This window comes from Citrus clementina, unplaced genomic scaffold (assembly GCF_000493195.1).
Source record: "Citrus clementina cultivar Clemenules unplaced genomic scaffold, Citrus_clementina_v1.0 scaffold_3, whole genome shotgun sequence".
Classification (NCBI taxonomy): domain Eukaryota; kingdom Viridiplantae; phylum Streptophyta; class Magnoliopsida; order Sapindales; family Rutaceae; genus Citrus; species Citrus x clementina.
In genome coordinates this window covers 14,244,990-14,259,306 of record NW_006262339.1, presented here as the reverse complement: position 1 = coordinate 14,259,306, position 14,317 = coordinate 14,244,990, and positions in this window count along the sequence as shown.

Genomic DNA, 14,317 nt, shown 5'->3' with positions numbered 1-14,317 from the left:
ACCAGTTGAAAGAAATAAGGAGGAAACCAAAAACGTGAGTGAGAAACAATGATCCTAGAGACTTCCTTATATAGAAAAACTGGCTTTGCTCAAGGAGGATTTGGAAATCCTACTTGCATATGGAAAGAATTAATAAAGAAGATTTTATTCTAATTTAAGACATCAACAGATATAAATTTCATTCAAGATCAATAAAAGAACATAATTAGATGCTAACAAGTCAGAAACAAAAAGGAAAATGCAAAATCAAAATTGTATGCATGATATTTTACGAAACAGACACATAGTGTAGAGCAAAAAAATTCAAAATTAAATTGAGAATGAATGAAATAGAATTAGAATGTGATCCATATACCTTTTGGAAAGCTTATTGAATAATCTTTTCACAGAATTTTATAGAATTGATTTTAGAATTTTGTAGACAAAGTTATGACCAAAAGAATGCAACATGCTCAGTTGTGACGGGCAAAAGCTTATCAATGCACTTAGAAAATAAATTTTGAGTTTTGCTTCAAAACCATGTAACTCTTAAAATCTAGAAACATTTCATCATGTAAAAACATGCAAATGCATCATGAATTTTTTTAAATTAATTAAATAATGCATTAATAACAAAATTAAACAAGAAAATATGTTTGGGAATTTTCACAAAAAAGTATTAATCCATGAAATCAAGACTCTAATTTCCTTAAATAAATAAAGATTAGAGAAATTTAAACTTTTGTGTGCGTGCACGTACAAGCAATTCAATCTACGTGATTTTCAAAAAATTCGTCTATATTCATAGTCAAAGTCTTAAATATAAAACATAGAGTTGGTCAAACTAACCTTATCATTTTAATTTCCAATTTTGACCATTTGAATTTGACAGACATTTTTTTCTTTTTTTTTAGATAGCATAGCATCTGCTTTTTGATTAAAAAATTTAAGGTCATAAGCTTTCACTCTACCTCTTAAGGTAGCTTTCTTTTCATGGTAGTTCGCCTTCTGCCATATTTATAAGACGCAGACTCATTATTCAAGAATAACTTCACTCTTAAGAGTTATAAGTAGTTAGTTTTTACCATAGTGTCTGCATATCTTGAGGTCATCAAGACAAACAATGATAACTCAAGTTAAATATTTTCAACAAAGACCATGTCAATATCAAAACCTTAAGTTAAAGTAAAGACTGAATTGCCATTTATGTACTTTTGAAGAAAGGTTAAATAACTCTAATCAAAACTTGTTTAAGGCTTTCGAGTTTTTATAAACATGAAAAACTGCTTGTCGTTTATTAATCAAGATTTATCAATTTTTTTATTAAAATGAAACCCAAAAAACAATTATTTAAAAATAAAAACTCTAAATACATGTCCTATATCTAATGCACAAACGCATGATTTAAATCTAAATGCAAAAAATATTTTGACTTACATAGAGCACACACCTAAAGCTTTCTGTACCAATATACTGTAAGGACACGATCTTACTCTCAACTAAATCTCTAATGAAGTGATGACGAATATCAATATGCTTAGTCCTAAAATGTTGAACAATATTTTTAGAAATATTGATAGCACTCATGTTATCACAAAACACAGTCAAATTACCTTAACCATACTATAATATGCCAGCATTTGTTTCATCCTGAGCAATTGGGTTTAACAACTTTCAGCCGCAATATATTCAGCTTCAGCCGTGGAGAGAGAAATTGAATTATGTTTCTCAATATGACACGACACTATGTTATTTCCAAGATAAAACATCCTCTAGTGGTGTTTTTTCTATCATCAGCAGTTCGAGCCCAATATGCATTACTATATCCTGCAAGACTTGAATTAGTGTACCAAATACCATCATTAATTGTTCCACTAACAAACGAATGATTTGTTTGACAGCAGCTAAGTGTGACTCCTTTGGATTTGCTTGGTACCTAACACATACACCAACACTGAAATATATGTTAAGTCCACTTGCAGTCAAATAAAGTAAGCTACCGATCATGCTTCTGTAAAGACTAGGATCAACACTAGAACCACTATCATCAATAGTCAACTCGGTATTAGTACCCATAGGAGTTCTCATGTGTTTTACAGAATCTAAGCCAAACCTCTTAACTAAACTCTTAGCATACTTTAATTAACAAAAATTCCATTCTCCATTTGTTTCACTTGCAAACCCAAAAAGTAAGTCAATTCTCCCACCATGCTCATCTTAAATTCATTTTCATTTGACTTACAAATTCTTTCACATGACCAGTGTTGAGTGTTAGAAAATGCATATTTATAAAGGAGAAAACCGTCATTTTACATTTCAAGTCTTACTAACAACCCTTACTTTTATGTATTTAACATTCTTGTGATTTAATTACGTGTGTTTTATTTTAATTAAGTAATTTATGTATTTTAGGGGCATTATAGTCATTTCACAATAAAGGAGAGATCAGACGGCAAAACGGACATCACTTTTGAACTCAGGACGGTCGAAAACCTTAGGAGGAGCATAAAAGGAAAAATGACACTATTCACATGTACGGTACTATTCACGTATACGGGACTGTATATGTTACTGTTCACGACACTGTTCACATAGACGGATCGATGACGTGGCATTGACCGATGATGTGACATTGACTGATGAGGTGTCACGATCCTGTTGGATTAAAATTCTTATGTACTGTTGATGGTGACGTGGCAGCATATCAGTGGACGAAAAATCTCGCGTACGGTGCATGCATCACACAGGATTATTTTCAACCAAACCGCGTTACTGTTCATCCGGGTCAAACCGCGTTACTATTCAAAGTCGGGTCAAACCGTGTTACTGTTCATCCGCGTGGTCAAACCGTGGACTGTTGACTGATGACGTGGCGCAATCCTGAGCGTCCAAACTGTTTTTAATCCGATGGCCATGATTTACTCCATGCATCTATAAAAAGGGGGCCTCTCCCCCCTAATTTGATATCTCTGAATCCATTTTTGGGATCCATTTTCTGTAATTCCCTCTCCATCTTGTATTTTCTTCGTATTTTAATAAATTTCCATTTTACCCCTAGTTCAATTATGAGTAGCTAATTTTCTTTCAAGCTTGGGTTGAAGGTGAAGTCTCAACATGTGTCATGGGCTTAATTTGGTAAATTTATTTTCTCTTCCCCTCTAGTTTTTGTGGATGTTTTGACTTCTCGTCGACAAATAATACTAATCTTGTCTAGTACTGCCTTGGTTTCACCGGCCCTCTAGTACAAGGTTATTATTATTTGGCACGATAAGCCCTTAGCACCATATTGATTAGAGCGTGGTTCATGAGGTGTGGATTCTCCCCTCATGATTTAATTGGCATTAATACGGATTATTTAGCCCATGATGTATGTTGATACAGATCCAGATACCCAAGTACGTCAATTTAATAGATTTTCTCTTCAATTTATTCTCTCAATTGCAATTCCAATTTTAGAATTTATTCTTGCCATTTTAATTTAATTATTAGCATATTCCAAATCATTTCCACCATAAATCCAACTACCCATTTACAAAATTAATTCTATATATAATTAAAATCCACCTCCTCGTGGGATCGACACTCGTCACCATTAGTCTATACGACAATAGATTCGTGCGCTTGCGAGTACATTAAAATTTGCACAACAAGTTTTTGGAGCCGTTGCCGGGGAGGTAAGTAATTTTAATTCATAGAATTAATTTTTGTGAATAATTTCTTTTATTTGTTTTCTTGTATTTTTTTTAATTAAAAAAAAAAGAAAAAAAAGTGAATCTACATATAAAGGTTAGTATTTCTTTTTTTTTTTCTCTTCTTTAACATTTTGTAATTTAATTTTCAATTTATTTTTCTTTGTAATTTTTATTTTATTTTATTAATTTAATTTTTAGTTAATTTATTTCACGTATTTATTTTTGTGTATTTTTATAGAAAAGTTGTAATAGCGAAATAAGGTTAGTATCGTAATTTCTCCCTCTTCTTTATTTTTATTTGTTTTGTTCCCATCTTTATTTTTATTTTATTTGTCTTGTATGCATGGTCGTAGGTCATTATTACCTAATCTTGAACCTATAGACCTTGAACTTGAGAAAACACTTCGCACACAAAAGCACATTAAAAATAAATTTGGAATGGATTTACAAGCACCACAAGAGAGGCCATTTAAGGACTATTTTAGTCCCTTAGCTAATTTGAGCACATCATGCATAAGATACCCAAATGTAGCTGCTAGGAGTTTCGAATTAAAACCTAGTGTGCTAAATTGTCTCCCCACATTTTATGGCCTAGAAAATGAGGATCCATATAATCATCTGAATGATTTTCATGCCATTTGTCAAACTTTTAAATATGAAAATTTTTCAGACGATGATGTTAAACTTAGACTATTCCCATTTTCTTTAAAGGATAGAGCTCGTTCATGGCTTAATACATTGCCTGCTAATAGCATTGCATCATGGGAACAAATGGTTACAAAATTTTTGAATAAATATTTCCCAATGCATAAAACCAATGCTATTCGCAGGGAAATCTCGGAGTTTACCCAGAGAGAGGACGAGCAATTTTTCGAAACATGGGAGCGATTTAATGGGCTACTCTTGAAGTGTCCACATCATGGGTACGAGAAATGGCACCAATGCCAATACTTTTTGGAGGGATTATTGCCGAATGTGCAAGAATGGCTAATGGCAACAAGTGGAGGAGAGCTAATGTCAAAAAGTGCATCAGAGATTTGGGAATTCTTCCAGCGACAAGCGGATAATTCCCAACAACGGAGTCGATCACTCAGGAATACTAGAAGAATTAAGGGAGTAAATGAGGTTCACATTGGCGAATCAAGTTTAGAAATTAAAGAAGTCAAAGCGATAATTGAAGGTCTCTCTCGACAAATAGCATCATTATCGACTGCTAAATCAACAGAGCCACATGACCATGACTCATACTCAGATCAAGCCAATGCCATAGGTGTAATGAGAAAACCATCGAATTACAACCCATACTCCAACACATATAACCCTGGATGGAGAGACCACCCCAATTTTTCATGGTCTCAAGGATTCCAACAGAATGGACCAACAGCTCCAGCTCCACCAATTCCACAAAATTCTCAAGCCTCTCAGCCACCATACAATCAGAACCAGAATTACTCTCAGCCCAGACCATGGGAGGATTCATTCCAGAATCTTAAGAATCTTACTCACTCCACGATTGAGCAACAGAACCGCACCATTGATGGACTATGAAATGAGTTGAGAGCAGGCTTCAACTCACAAGCTCAATCAGTTTCAAGCCTCGAGAAGATGGTGGGACAACTTGCTTCTTCAGTTCAGACCTTGGCAATGACCGTTGAGAAAGAAAGATGCAAAAGCCAGACTAATTCGTTGGGTGTTACTTTTACAGGAGTTCGACTTGGAATTCAAAGATAAGAAAGGCACAGAGAATGTTGTGGCGGACCACCTCTCTCGTCTCCATTTTGACACAATTATAGAACAATTACCATTAAATGAGTCATTTCCAGATGAACAATTAATGAGTGTGGAAGTATTACCTTGGTATGCTGATATAGTTAATTATCTTGTTACAGGTAAACTTCCAGAGCATTGGACCAAGCAAGACAAGGCTAAATTCTTTGCAGAGATAAAGAATTTCTTTTGGGATGACCCGTATTTGTTCAAGTATTGTGCAGACCAAATTGTTAGATGATGTGTCCCAGAAAGTGAAATTCAGAATATCCTTTCATTCTGCCATGAACAAGCTTGTGGAGGCCATTTCAGTGCTAAGAAAACCGCGACTAAAGTTTTGCAATGTGGTTTTTATTGGCCAACTATATTTCGAGACGCTTACACTTTCTGTTCTTCATGTGATAGGTGTCAACGAATGGGGAGCATTACACGAAGGAACATGATGCCACTAAATCCAATTTTAGTGGTTGAGATTTTTGACGTATGGGGTATCGACTTCATGGGACCCTTTCCCCCGTCTTTTGGCCATCAATACATATTGGTTGCTGTTGACTACGTATCGAAATGGGTAGAAGCAATTCCATGTAGGACCAATGATCACAAGGTGGTGATAGCATTTTTGAAAAGCAACATTGTTTCACGCTTTGGATTCCCACGAGCGATAATCAGTGATGGTGGTGCCCACTTTTGTAACAAAGCATTCAAAGCTCTTTTGACAAAGTATTCAATCACACACAAAGTGGCAACTCCGTATCATCCGCAAACCAGTGGCCAAGTTGAGATATCCAATCGAGAAATAAAGCACATATTAGAAAAAACGGTGAGGCCAGACAGGAAAGATTGGTCATTAAGACTTGATGATGCATTATGGGCATATAGAACGGCTTTCAAGACCCCAATTGGGATGTCACCCTACAGGCTAGTGTATGGAAAAGCTTGCCACCTACCTGTGGAACTCAAGCATCGTGCATATTGGGCCATCAAGAAATTCAATTTTGACATGCAGCAAGCCAGCTCAGAAAGAAGATTATAGCTGGCAGAACTTAAAGAAATTCGCAATGACGCGTACGAAAATGCCAAGATTTACAAGCAACGAATGAAAGTCTTCCATGACAAGCAAATTATGAGAAAATCTTTCACTCCAGGTCAGAAAGTGCTTTTATTCAATTCTCGCTTGCACCTATTCCCAGGTAAGTTACGCTCTCGTTGGTCTGGCCCATTTATTATTCATACTGTTTTTCCACATGGGGCAATTGAAATTAAGGATCCAAAGAACGGTGTCACATTTAAAGTTAATGGTCAAAGATTAAAGTCATATCTAGAATACCAATCACATGGAGAAGACACCGAAATAAATTTGAGTGACCCACCAGATTTGAATTGAATTTTTTTTCTTTTCGTTGATTTAATTTTTTTTTTCTTTATATTATTCTTCTGCTAATTGAAATTATTTTTGCATAACTGTGTTTGTTTAACTATTAAGTTTTCTTTTATCGTTTTTAATCATGAGTACCTTACTTAGACCGTTCCTCTTGAACATTCTTAAACCACTTCAACGTGTCAAAACTCATCTCAAAAGACAGATTCAATTTTGTAAAACACAACGCATTTGGGCTCTACAACCACCAGAGTTAGTAGCCTATGTTGAGGGTTTAGAACGCCAACTCCGAGACATTGAGAGAAGTGTTTACGACATCCAGTTGGAGCTTGAGGTAAATTCAATAAGAGGACGATTTTAATTTTCTTTGTGTGTTTTAATTTGTTTTTCTGTTTGTGTGCTTTAGTTTGTTACCCCGGTGAAGTGGCGGATAACGGTACTCCGTGACAATCAAGTCGGTTACTTCAGTTTCCCATAATAACTGATATTCTGAGGCGAAAGTATGGACATAAATGAGATTCTAGCGAAGTTTCACAAGCGATTCCCTTCACTTCCTCAGAATGCCCTCCTTACGATCTATAAAGCTTGGTCCGAACGCATGCGATTACTCATGAGGAATAACATACCTGCTGACATCCGTTGGTTAATCGAGGCTAAAGTACGGTCGGCAAGTGAGTTACCTCCAAAATTTATTGCATACATGCCTGGTTGTGGTAAAGGAAATTATGCAAGAAAACGACGAGCTCGAAGAATTTCTGTTGCTTGTCATAAGTGTGCCAGAATGAGTTGCAATAAAAACCCATGTTCTTTAGAAATGGTGTCTGATAACAAGGAAGATAAGATTCAATTCATTAGGGATGGCTTGAATAAGGAGTCATTGGATGATATCCTTTTGTCTCTTGAAACGCATCCCAGTGGATATGTGCAAGGAGCGATTCTCCAGTTATGGCCATTATTCCAGAAAGAGCATGCACGATATAGTCTCGGGAATCTGACTATAAACAACCCTGTTTGCCAGTTTATAAGAAAACTGGATAGGAAGCCTATCCTCGACCCATAGAGGGCATTCAAGCCATTTTTGGACGTAAAACCAGAGGAAGATGTGAGCCACAGTCGCAACTACCTGTAAATATCCTTTTACTTTATTGTTATTTTATTTCATTATTGTCTTATTGTTTGCATTATTGTCTTTAATAATTTTATTACTGTTTGCTTTTTCCTTTTTACTGTTTTCTTTTTGACTTGCGAGCCACGTGCTTTACGCGTTATTTGACACTGACATATTACCTCATACACAACCATGACCCACTATCACCAAGACTCTTAAATGTGATTTCTTTTTTGTCAAGCACTCACAAATTGTTTTCGAGAAGTATCACAATGGCAGCTACTCCCAATAGACAATTCAAGAACATTTATGTGCTTTCTGGATTTACCTATGGCAAACATAAAGAGTTCGTTGAGGCAGCCATAGATCTTGGTCGAAGCATAGCAGCGAGAAAATTACACTTGGTGTATGGAGGAGGTAATCGAGGGTTATCAAAAATGGTCTCAGAAGCAGCTTTTATCAGAGGAAGTCAAGTGTTAGGCATCATCCCAAGAGTCCTAAAACCATTGGGCAGTTCGTCTGACTCATCAACTGGAGAAGAGTTAGTCGTCTCAGGTATGCAAGAAAGAATAACTGAAATGCCTAATTATGCTGATGCTTTTATTTTCCTTCCAGGAGATCTTGCAACACTAGAGGCACTTATGACACTAGCATCTTGGGCCCATCTACACATTCACCAGAAACCCATCGGTTTGTTAAATGTCAATAACTTTTATGATGGCTTTATCGCATTTCTTAACCATGCAATAAAAAACTATTTCATTCCTTCTAATGTGAAAAAACTCTTTATTTGTGCTCACACTGCTACTGAGCTACTTGATATATTACAAGCTTATAAACCGGAGCCAGACCCCTGGACCTTTGTGTTGGAGCGACCAAATAATGATGGTAACCGTAGCCGCAGTAAGAAGTACAAATTAGATTTAACTCTCCGCCTGTAAATATTTTCTTCTGTGTTGCACCACCCAGGTGATGTCTTCTAAACTCTACTTCTTTCATTTCAAATATTGAGGATAATGTTTCGTTCTGGTTGGGGGGAGGGAATAGTCGACAATTGTGGAATTTTGGTTAAGTTTTTACTAATTTTTTGTTGTAGAAACTAACTGTTGCTAACTTTTTGTGTTGAAGATGGCTGAATATGGAGTGTAGTTACTCTAGAAACGCATCTTCATTGTTTGAAAAAAAAAATTCAAAAAAAAATCAAAAAAAAAATTCAAAAAAAAAATTAGACATTTTCTTTTTCTTTATTAAGTTTTGATGTTTATTTTTCTTCTTTTTAATTTCTCCTCTATGAATATACATTTTCCAACTTTTGAGTCGAAGATGGCTGAATATGGAGTGTAGTGCCTCTAGAAATGCATCTTCTTAGTAAAAAAAAAAAAAACCATTTTCTTTTTCTATCATTTTAAGTGTACTTTTTCTAATTTATTTTTTGCATCATTTTCACATTTCTGCATGCATATTTTCCTTTCATGTTTAGAATAGGTTGGGGGGTAGAATGTTGTTTAAAAAAAAAAAATTGTGTGATTTGTTTTAACATCGGATGACATGATTAATTTCAAATTTTAGTATTTGTATTATCTTTGGTCTTAAGTGATGTTACATTATGTTTGCTACTCTACATGTTGATGTCGGAGACAAATATGCGTTGCTTGAAGGAATAAACATGTCATAATAAGTACCAAGTGAGTTTTTGAGCCTATCATTTTTCTTGGAGAGTAACCCTTTTGCCCATTCTTTATACAGCTTAACAGTTTATTATTGTATACACGATCTCTAGATTTCTTTTGAGTTAACCTTTAATAAAAAAAAAAAGAAGAAAAAGAGAAAAAAAAAAGAAAAAAAAAGTGTGTTGCTACATTTGGAGGCCCATTTAACTAGTAGATATGGAAGGTTATTTAGAGCCCTAAAAGACGATGGAAAGGCCATCTTTGATCCGTTTGAGCCTTTCTAGCCATCCCTTTTATTAAATATCCATAGTTAACCCTTTTGAGCCTTTAAAAAAAAAAAAATTTCTTTGTCAAATTATCATCTTGACCCACTCCGATTTGGAGTATTATCCGATATCTTATAAGTTCCATCACCTATTTATGTTTGAGAAAATGTAAATAATTATGTTGTTCAGTGAAGTTATACCAAAAAAAAAAAAAAAACAACAACAAAACAAAAGTTGTTGTTTCAAAAGAATAAAAATAACAAAAATAGGTGAAATCCACCTTGCAACTTCCAAAAAATAAAAAAATTCTTTGCATTTTTCTCAAACATACACTTTGTTTTCCTTATTTCCTTTATTTGTTAACCATATCCTTAGCCTACGTTACATCCTAATAAAAGTCCTTCCTGATTTTAGGGAACTATAATATGAAGTAGAAGCTAGTTATATGGGCTAAAAAGATGTAGTGGTGCATATAAAAAAAATAAATAAATAAATTGGGTTGACTAACAATTTTTATTTGACTTGAGATCGTATTATTTTTAAGCTGAGGGCATATTTATTTCATCTTGGTGAGAGCATGTGATATTACTTCTTCATTATTTTCTCTCAATTACCATTCATTGGAGTGACTATTTTTATTGGGTTTAATTTATTTGTAAGAGTGTCACTGCTTCCAGTGAGATTTTGGGGTTTGACATGTCATTCTTAAAAGTAGCTATAACAAAGTCTACTAGGCTGATTCATGTGGATGGTTGATGTGGGTGTGATGTTGCTTTAGACTGGAGATAATGCTTATACTTTTATTTGATTGCTATCATTAATCTGATTGAATAAACACAAGTGTTTCTAAAAAAAAAAAAATCATTTTGAATTTGAATTTTGTTTTCGCTTTATTTGCTAGGGACTAGCAATAAGATGGTTGGGGGGTGTGTTGAGTGTTAGAAAATGCATATTTATAAAGGAGAAAACCGTCATTTTACATTTCAAGTCTTACTAACAACCCTTACTTTTATGTATTTAACATTCTTGTGATTTAATTACGTGTGTTTTATTTTAATTAAGTAATTTATGTATTTTAGGGGCATTATAGTCATTTCACAATAAAGGAGAGATCAGACGGCAAAACGGACATCACTTTTGAACTCAGGACGGTCGAAAACCTTAGGAGGAGCATAAAAGGAAAAATGATACTATTCACATGTACGGTACTATTCACGTATACGGGACTGTATACGTTACTGTTCACGACACTGTTCACATAGACGGATCGATGACGTGGCAATGACCGATGATGTGGCATTGACTGATGAGGTGTCACGATCCTGTTGGACTAAAATTCTTATGTACTGTTGATGGTGACGTGGCAGCATATCAGTGGACGAAAAATCTCGCGTACGGTGCATGCATCACACAGGATTATTTTCAACCAAACCGCGTTACTGTTCATCCGGGTCAAACCGCGTTACTATTCAAAGTCGGGTCAAACCGTGTTACTGTTCATCCGCGTGGTCAAACCGTGGATTGTTGACTGATGACGTGGCGCAATCCTGAGCGTCCAAACTGTTTTTAATCCGATAGCCATGATTTACTCCATGTATCTATAAAAAGGGGGCCTCTCCCCCCTAATTTGATATCTCTGAATCCATTTTTGGGATCCATTTTCTGTAATTCCCTCTCCATCTTGTATTTTCTTCGTATTTTAATAAATTCCCATTTTACCCCTAGTTCAATTATGAGTAGCTAATTTTCTTTCAAGCTTGGGTTGAAGGTGAAGTCTCAACATGTGTCATGGGCTTAATTTGGTAAATTTATTTTCTCTTCCCCTCTAGTTTTTGTGGATGTTTTGACTTCTCGTCGACAAATAATACTAATCTTGTCTAGTACCGCCTTGGTTTCACCGGCCCTCTAGTACAAGGTTATTATTATTTGGCACGATAAGCCCTTAGCACCATATTGATTAGAGCGTGGTTCATGAGGTGTGGATTCCCCCCTCATGATTTAATTGGCATTAATACGGATTATTTAGCCCATGATGTATGTTGATACGGATCCAGATACCCAAGTACGTCAATTTAATAGATTTTCTCTTCAATTTATTCTCTCAATTGCAATTCCAATTTTAGAATTTATTCTTGCCATTTTAATTTAATTATTAGCATATTCCAAATCATTTCCACCATAAATCCAACTACCCATTTACAAAATTAATTCTATATATAATTAAAATCCACCTCCTCGTGGGATCGACACTCGTCACCATTAGTCTATACGACAATAGATTCGTGCGCTTGCGAGTACATTAAAATTTGCACAACAACCAGAAGAAGTAGAACCAAACACTATATCATCAACATAGATTTGAGCAATTAAAATCACTGGATTAAATTGCTTAATATATAGTGTTCTATCTACTCCCTCTCGTTTATAGCCATTTTCAAGCAAATATTTGGTCAACCTTTCATACTAAGCTCGTGGAGCTTGCTTTAAACTATACAAAACCTTTTTCAATTTAAAAACATGATTTGGGAAATGGGGGGTTTTCAAAACTTTTAGGTTGTTCAACATAGACTTCTTCATTTAAGATGCCATTAAAAAAGGCACTCTTAACACCTATTTGAAATAATTTAAAACCTATAATAAAAACAACTGCAAAAAGCAAACAAATAGATTGGAGTCGAGCAACAAGTGTAAAGGTTTCATCAAAGTCAAAACCTTCAATTTGTGTGTAGCCTTGTACTACCAACTTAGCTTTATTTCTTGCTATGTTACCAAATTCATTAGTTTTGTTTTTAAAAATCTATTTGGTTCCTATAAAATTAGTGTAACTTGATCTAAGTATTAACATCCATACATTATTTCGCTCAAATTGTTCTAATTTTTCTTGTATAGTTTTAACCTAAAATTCGTCAAATGAAGCTTCCTTAGCATTCTTAAGCTCAATTAAATATATAGAGCAAGTAAATCTTACCATATTTGCTAGGGGTGGGCAAATTACTCGACCTGATTCGACCCGAAAAATTTCAGGTGCGGATCGGATCTGGTTGTAAAAGCAACCTGATCGGGTGTAAATAGTGAAACTCGATGGGGTTGTGATCAGATCGGGTTGTACCCGATCCGATCAAAAAATCCGATCGGGTTTCTTGAAAAAAAACACCTAAACACATACACACACGCCACACACAATCACACAAACACACAACATAAATCACAGATTCATTCACAGCACACACACACAAACACAAGGCTGCTGCTGCGCACAAAACACATCCACGGACCACGATCAATTACACCCAATGGCCAACAGCAAGTCGCCAACGAAGTCCACACCTTAAGAAGCGTCCGATCTGTTGCGAATTCGTTTGTGTGCTCACTACTGCTCAGTGTTGCTGCGAGTTCGCTGGTCCGCAATTTATGTTGCCTGTTGCGCACCCGATCGATTCCTGATCTGCTGCTGCGCGTCTGTGGCCATCGATTTACAGCCAAGTGCCACCGATTTTCATTTTGCTGCTCCAAGACCCGAACCAAATTTGAATTTTACTGCTCCAAGACCCGAATTGCTCGATCTGCATTTTGTTGTTGCTCCAAGACCCGATCTTTATTTTGCTGCTCCAAGACTTGAATTTAACCCGATTTTTTGACCCGATTCGAACCAATCCGAACATATATCGGATCGGGTCGGATCGGGTAGGGTTGTAAGTTAGGGTTGTATTCAGATTAATGTTTGCCCAACCCGAACAACCCAAAACCAAATCGGGTTGACACAAACCCGATTTTTCCCACCCTTGATATTTGCATACCTTTTCTTTTTGACCATTTGTTTATCAAGATTACTTAAAATAAGATCAGATGAGTGATTTTTCTTAACCGTTGATGATGCTTCATTTTTTATTGGGTCTTGTAGGTCTATGGTTGCCTGGAGCTTTGAAATTTTCTTCTTTACATTCTCTAGAGTTTCCTCAGAGGCCTCTTCCTCAACAGGTTCTTTGTCTTTCAAAGATGGCTCACTATATTGACCTTTCTCAATAACTCGATCTTCAAGAGTAGTTGTAACAACCTTTGGTGTTTCTAAAAGATTGGTTATCTCTTCTTCCTCAACTGAGTAATCTGCAAAATCTTGATAATAATCATCATCACCACATTTGCAGATTCAATAATACTTTGAGTTCTCATATTATAAACACAGAATGCTCTACTATTATTGAAATAACCAAGAAAAACGCCTTCATCACTTTTTGAATCAAATTTACCAAGATGTTCGCGATTATTTAATATAAAGCACAAACTCCCAAAAATATGAAAGTAACCTAGGTCAGATTTTTTACCTTTTCTATAACTCATAAAGAGTTTCTTAGTACCTCGACAGAGATGAACATGATTAATATTGTAGCAAGGAGTGTTAAGTGCTTCAGCCCATAATCTCTTTGAAAGCTTTTTTGACTTTAACATCACTTGTGTCA